We start from the raw sequence: 7,020 nt of genomic DNA, 5'->3' as shown, positions 1-7,020 counted from the left end.
GGTAGGAGGACCCCCTACACCCGGAAGGCGACGAGTCAGCGAGCAAAGGTTACAAAAACCCGAGACGAACCATTTTAGGGGCTTCTTCTTTTTGGCTTTGGGCTTTTTGCCTATTCGATCCGATTCGATTCTATTCGGATCTATTACACTATTCTTATTAATGTCATTACATTAGTATTACAATTGCGGTATTCTTCTTCCTTCTTTCTTGCCTGCCTGCCTGTCTGCCTGCCCCAGCGGGCATTGTTTTTAACTAGAATTCCTGGTGTTTCCATTGGCATGAAGGGAGAAGTAAACACACACTATTGACATATAATGATTTTTCTCAGTTAATGACATGATTTAAAGTAAATGTGATCGTTTTGACTCAAGTTATAATGGAAATTGAGACACTGTTAAAATTGTTTGTCATACATATTTAACATTAACAGTTCTCTGATATAATTAAGATTATTATGATGTCCTAGTGAAGCATCATATATTTCGAGGGAGTGAGTGCCTGATTCTTATCTTCAGGTGAAATCTTGGAGAATTAGAAGACCTCAAAGGAGACTGCTGCTTGGGTTTCTTTGCATCACTCTTATATGAATTGTGTTGCCACCATACAAATCTGACAATGAATATGGAAATGTTTTAGTGATGTGTTGTGTTCTTGTGATATGAAGAAAATGGATCCAGTACTGGTCATGATACATAGAACAAGTGCGTCTTAATGACAGTGGAAATGAAACCTCCTCAACATAACATCATTTTTGAGGTAAGCTGAAGAGCAGCAAAATATTTTATAGGAGTTATATTAGTCGTTCTCTTGTTTTAGACTAATTTTTCATGCACTGAATTTTGGGTATAAGGTACTTGTTGTTGTTTCCTTGTAGGGTTCTTCCTCAATGTGATACTTGCCAGTGTGCCTCATCCTGCTTGTAGCTTCCTCTTTGAGCCTGCGTGATTGCTTTCCTACTGTGACATCCATGCAGCCATCGCTATTCTTACCTAGTATGCATGTGGCTTCCATTGGACAAATGAAATAAAATGCTCACTATTTCGTTTGCATGAAATTTTTCACTTGGTATCGTAAGATAAGAAAATGTGATGTAGATGATTCAAATTGTAATGGAAATTGGTAACTGTTAAATAGTATGTGATGTACATATTTGATTTAGAGTTTTCTCTCTTATAGTTAATGTAATTAATATTTGTCATTCGTATGTATTAGCTGAGCATCAGGCCATATTCTGGGGACTAATATAGCATGGGAAGTTGCTGGTTGTGGTAGGCATGTGTCATCCTGAATAGAATTCAGCCGCAATGTGTCGATTCAGACTGAATAAGCAGGCAAATTTAGAGGAATCTGGTGAAGGGTGTTGGTGAAAATTGATCTACTCGTGAGTATGTAAGAGCGACATAGGTGGTCGTAGTGACTGTGGAAATGATACCGCCACAACATTCCATCATCTACGAGGCGAAGTATATCAGCATTCTCTTCTGCAGGAGTCATCTTAATTCTTCTCTTCACTTAGTCATGATTTCCACGTGTTACATGTTGAATTTTAGTTAATAGATCTCAGTTATGTCATCGTTTATCCCTTCAAGTGTCAGTGTCTTGATGAATCTCGCATATCTGCATCTGTTTTCCTTAGGCTCGATTCCTGCGTGCATGCCTATTCTTCAGCATGAATAAACCTGCTTCTTTATTCTTCTTCCTTCTTGCTTGCCTGCCTGTCTGGCTGCCTGTCCCAGCTGGCATTGTTTTTAACTAGAATTCCTGGTGCTTCCATTGGCATGAGTGTAGAAGGAAACACACACTATTGACTTATCATGATTTTTCTCAGTTAATGACATGACTTAAAGTAAATGTGATCAATTTGACTCAAGTTATAATGGAAATTGAGACACTGTGAAATTGTTTGTCATACATATTTAACATTAACTGTTCTCTGATTAATTAATTTAATTACGTATTTATTATTATGATGTTCTAGTGAAGCGTCACATATTTCGAGGGAGTGAGTGACTCATACTTTTCTTCGGGTGAAATATTAGAGAATTAGAAGACCTCGAAGGAGATTTTTCCTTGGGGTTCTTTGCATCGCCCTTATATATACTGTGTTCCACCATACAAATCTGACAATGAATATGGAAATGTTTCAAAGATACATTGTGTTGTTGTGATATAAAGAAAATGGATCCAGTACTGGTCATGATACATAGCACAAGTGCGTCTTAATGACAGTGAAAATGTCACTTCTACACCGTAACATCATTTTTGAGGTAAGCTGAAGAACAGCAAAGTATTTTATAGGAGTTATGTAAGTTGTTCTCTTCTTTTAGTGTTATATTTTAGCGTCCTGTTTCACTGACCTAAGTCCATGATTTATTTCAACCGTCTTCCAGTGCAAACACTCATCTATCTCCTCCTCTAACTCGCACTACATGTTTCGGCACAAAAGTGCCATCTTCAGGTGCTTATTCGATTTACGCTAAACTAGTTAATTGCATGCTTTGCGTCTTCATATTAAAAATAAGTAAAATCTATATTTATCATATATATTGATAAATGTGAAATGTTAAAAATATTAAAATTGTTCAGGATTTTTCATCCCAACGTCGTTTTTCACTACGTGAGTCACACCGATCCTCTTCTGTTGGAGCACTCTTTCACTATTGTATCTGTAACATGCATTTGTTATTCATTAATACCGCGTTCCATATTTTATTTAGTACTTGTTATATTATAATTATTAATTTTTAATACTCACTCTGTTATTGTTGTGTCTTGCTCCTGCGACTGGCGTGTGTTTTACTGCTGGGCCTGCTGGGTATGTGTGTGTGCTATCTTCGTTTTGAGTGAGTTATGATGATGTGGGCATAGATGTGGTGGGGGGTAGGTCGTGGGGTGTTGTTATGTTGTTCTGTGTAGATAGTGCTTAATTCGTGGTATATTGGGTTATATATTTCTTTATTTATATTATTCATGTGTGTGTTTTGCTTTGTCGTTCTATATATATGGTAGTTCTCAAATGTGTTCAAGTATTGCCCCTTCCTACCTGTTGCTATGATATCCATAGTGTTTTCTATAGTACCATATGCATGTCCTGTGTTTAATATGTGTTCTGAGTATTCTGTATTGCTGTTATTGTGTCTTATGTCATGTATATGTTCCTTATATCTGGTATTAAATTTCCTCCCGTTTTGTCCAATATATTCCTTGGGGCTATCTAGGCATTTCATACTATATATGCCGCTGTTGTTATATTTATTTATTTCTGGTCTTGATTTTAGTATATGTTGTAAATGTTCTTATTTCTAAATGCTATTTTTAATTTTGTGTCTCGAAATAATTTTGTGATATTTCTTGTTTCTTTTCCTATATATGTGAATGTTGCCCATTTCTTTTTTGTTCTTCTGAATCCTCTGTAATGTTCTGCTTTTTTGCAATGTTTGTTTTCTGTTACTTGAATTTAGTTTTGTAATTATATCTGTGTTGTACTTGTTATTTATGAGTACGTTGTTTATAGTTTCTATCTCATTATCTTATGCTACTCTGGTGATGGGGTAGTTACTTACTCGATCTATGAGGTATTTAATACCAGATATTTTGTGTTCATGTGTGTGACATGAGTCACTTGTTATTATTATGTCCGTTGCAGTGTGTTTTCGGTGGATTGAGAATTGTAATTTTTCCATTTCTCTATATATTTCTATATCTAAGAAATTTATAGATCTATGGTTCTCTTTCTCTATTGTGAAATTTATATTTGGCTGCAGTTTATTAAATTCCACAATCATGTTGTTAATATTTGTTTCTTTAGAATTATTTTTCATGCACTAAATTTTGGGTATAAGATACCTGTGCGTGTTTCGCTGTAGGGTCCTTCCTCCAAGTGATACTTGCCAGTGTGCCTCATCCTGCTTGTAGCTTCCTCTTTGAGCCTGAGTGATTGCCTTCCTACTGTGACATCCATGCAGCCATCGTTATTCTTACCTAGTATGCATGTGGCTTCCATTGGACAAATGAAGTAAAAATGCTCACTATTTCGTTTGCATGAAAATTCTCACTTAGTATCGTAAGATAAAAATATGTGATGTAGTTGATTTAAATTGTAATGGAACTTGATAATTGTTAAATAGTATGTGATGTACATATTTGATTTTGAGTGTTCTCTCTTATAGTTAAGGTAATTAATATTTGCCATTCTTATGTTTTAGCTGAGCGTCAATGTATATTTCTGTGAAACTAATGAATTTGTTGTCCTTCAGGCCATATTCTGGATACTAATATAGCATGGGAATATGCTGGTTCTGGTAGGCCTGTGTCATCCAGAATACAAGTCAGCCGAAATGTGTCAATTCAGACTGAATGAGCAGGCAAATTTAGTGGAATCTGATTAAGAGTGTTTGTGAAAATTGATCTACTCCTGGGTATGTAAGAGAGACATAAGTGGTCATAGAAACAGTGGAAATGATACCGCCACAACCTTCCATCATTTACGAGGTGAAGTATATCAGCATTCTCTTCTGCAGTAGTCATTTAATTCTTCTGTTCACTTAGTCATGATTTCCACGTGTTACATGTTGAATTTTTGTTAACATATTTAATAATGCTGTCAGTAACTCAGACTTTACAGTGTCAGTCAAATCACAGGGTGATCAGTGAACAACGAAGTTGAAAGGACATGCAAAAAGTAACAGTGGTCTGATCTGAGGTACCGGACGCAAGTTACTGGTCAGTGTCACATCCCCACACACTTCCATATACAGGCAACAGATCTCCAGTATCCACTGGATGGTTCTAGAGTGTCTTGACACAGTGATGAGAAAAATGCTGCCCCCGCCCGGAATCAAAACATTAACTCTTTGACTTGCGCGAAGGGTATTTAAATCCCACCCCTGCCCTGGCAGGCCCTTTAAACCTTATGTCGCTAAAATGCATGTAGTTACTTTTTTCTAAACAACTTCAACAAAAATTNACACCGGCTACGTATACAGTCAACGTCAGATTGCAGAAGATTACAATCTTCGGGACAGCTAATAGCACGGTAAATTTTAATGCCGTCTGCAAAGAGTAGGTACCTGGAGTGCTTAATTGAATCACACAAGCCGTTTATGTAGACATTGAAAAGCAGAGGCCCAAGAACAGATCCCTGTGGAACACCGGACAATACTTCAAAGGGTGATGAAATAGTTTCACCGATAATAATAATAATACTTACTTATGGAGCTGAACCCTTCTTGAGGAGAAGCCAGATCTGCAGCTACTCAAGAATTTGCCAGCATTTCAGGGAACCTGAATGTTCATTACTGTGTTCACAAGAGCCCTCCACTGGTACCTATCCTCAGCCAGATCAGTGCTTCATCAAACTGCAAAATCCACATTCTGATAGTAATGACTGTACCTATTTCATGTGTCAGATGATGCACTAATATAATATATCTTATAACAAGGCTGCGAGTGGTCTGAGGGAGACGCACAATAATCAATCTATGGAACTGCTTTCTGTGCTCTTGGAATAGTTAATCGACATGACAGTAATGCCATGAATTTGTAAAAAGTCTGCTGCAGCTACCAAACATTACAAAACTATTTCCATAACTTGCATGCAGAGATAAAGGTTGAAATTGTATTACTCACTAAACTGCATACAGATATCAAATTTTTCTTCAACTTATTTATACCCACATTCCATATGTCTCAATCTCGTGTGGTGTCATGATTTCTTATAAACATTCACTACAGCATGCTTTAAATCATATTCAACAGTCAAGGCAGAAAATAAAGCAGGTTTACTTAATGATGCTGTCAGTAACTCAGACTTTACAGTGTCAGTCAAATCACAGGGTGATCAGTGAACAATGAAGTTGAAAGGACATGCAAACAGTAACAGTGGTCTGATCTGAGGTACCGGACGCAAGTTACTGGTCAGTGTCACATCCCCACACACTTCCATATACAGGCAACAGATCTCCAGTATCCACTGGATGGTTCTAGAGTGTCTTGACACAGTGATGAGAAAAATGCTGCCCCCACCCGGAATCAAAACATTAACCCTCTGACTAGCGCGAAGGGTATTTAAATCCCACGCCTGCCCTGGCAGGCCCTTTAACACAAGGTAATCTGCATATTTCACAGTTTGAATAATTCGCCCTCCTAATTTGAAGTCTCCAAGCCCGTCCAGAGCTTCCTTGGTAAGGCATTTGCGTACAAGTTGAACAAAGTTGGTGATAAACAGTATCCTTGTCGAACTCCTCTTCCAATCTTCACACTTCTTGTCTCCCCTCTGTAAGTTGCATTCTAACTTTCTGATCCATGTACAATTTACTAAGCCATCTTCTTTCACGCCAATAAATACCTGTTTCCTTTAGGATCTGCATTAATTTGGTTTTGAATACATATGGAAACATAACTAATTAAAATGGAAGTTAACTATTAAAAGTGAATCATCATTGAACCAAATTTTAATCTTTATTAAATAAATAAAGAATAAGAAATAATTATGTAACTACTTACTTTTAACGAGATTGTTGATCTTGTCGGCCCTTACAGGGGTCCTGGATATCTGGCTTAATATTGGTCAACTTCAGTCGAAGATCTGCAATCACACTAAGACGATTTCTGTATTTCGTTTTTAAATAAAGGAGCGACGAAAATTCTTTCTCATAAAGATAAGTTGTTGAAAACTGCATGGCGAATTTCAATGCTTCTTCAGATAATTCGGGAAATTCACTTATCACTGAAGATCCACAATCGGACCACACAAAGATCACGGAATTGCATTTTAAACCCACTGTCACTTGAAAGCTCAATGTACTGTTCTTTTTTCGATAACGAAAGATCGTGATCATGACTGTAAGCCTGAAATGGATCGCGAACCCACAGAAATCTCTCATAAAAGTTATTCGGAAAATATGTTTCAAATTTTTGTTCCAACATATCCCCTCCCTCTAAATTTACAGAGGTTATTTGGAAAGTAAAGATAAAAAGTCCGGAAAATATATTTAAAGCATTTTGGGGGAAGGATTCAC

The 7,020-nt window shown here is 36.9% G+C and overlaps 1 long non-coding RNA gene across 1 annotated transcript in view; it reads left to right on the top strand.

Annotated features, from left to right (window-relative positions):
- Window positions 1-29: 29 nt before the first annotated feature.
- The window catches only part of LOC111872279, an 8,614-nt gene continuing 1,623 nt past the window's right edge, over window positions 30-7,020 (top strand). The window contains exons 1-3 of the long non-coding RNA XR_002844200.2: window positions 30-757; window positions 1,980-2,268; window positions 4,258-4,492. This is a non-coding gene — a long non-coding RNA (uncharacterized LOC111872279). The remainder of the gene's footprint in view (window positions 758-1,979; window positions 2,269-4,257; window positions 4,493-7,020) is intronic.

This window comes from Cryptotermes secundus, unplaced genomic scaffold (genome assembly GCF_002891405.2).
Source record: "Cryptotermes secundus unplaced genomic scaffold, Csec_1.0 scaffold8004, whole genome shotgun sequence".
In the NCBI taxonomy this organism is placed as follows: Eukaryota; Metazoa; Arthropoda; class Insecta; order Blattodea; family Kalotermitidae; genus Cryptotermes; species Cryptotermes secundus.
The sequence above is the reverse complement of the archived record's forward strand: the minus strand, read 5'-3'. Positions and strand labels throughout refer to the sequence as shown.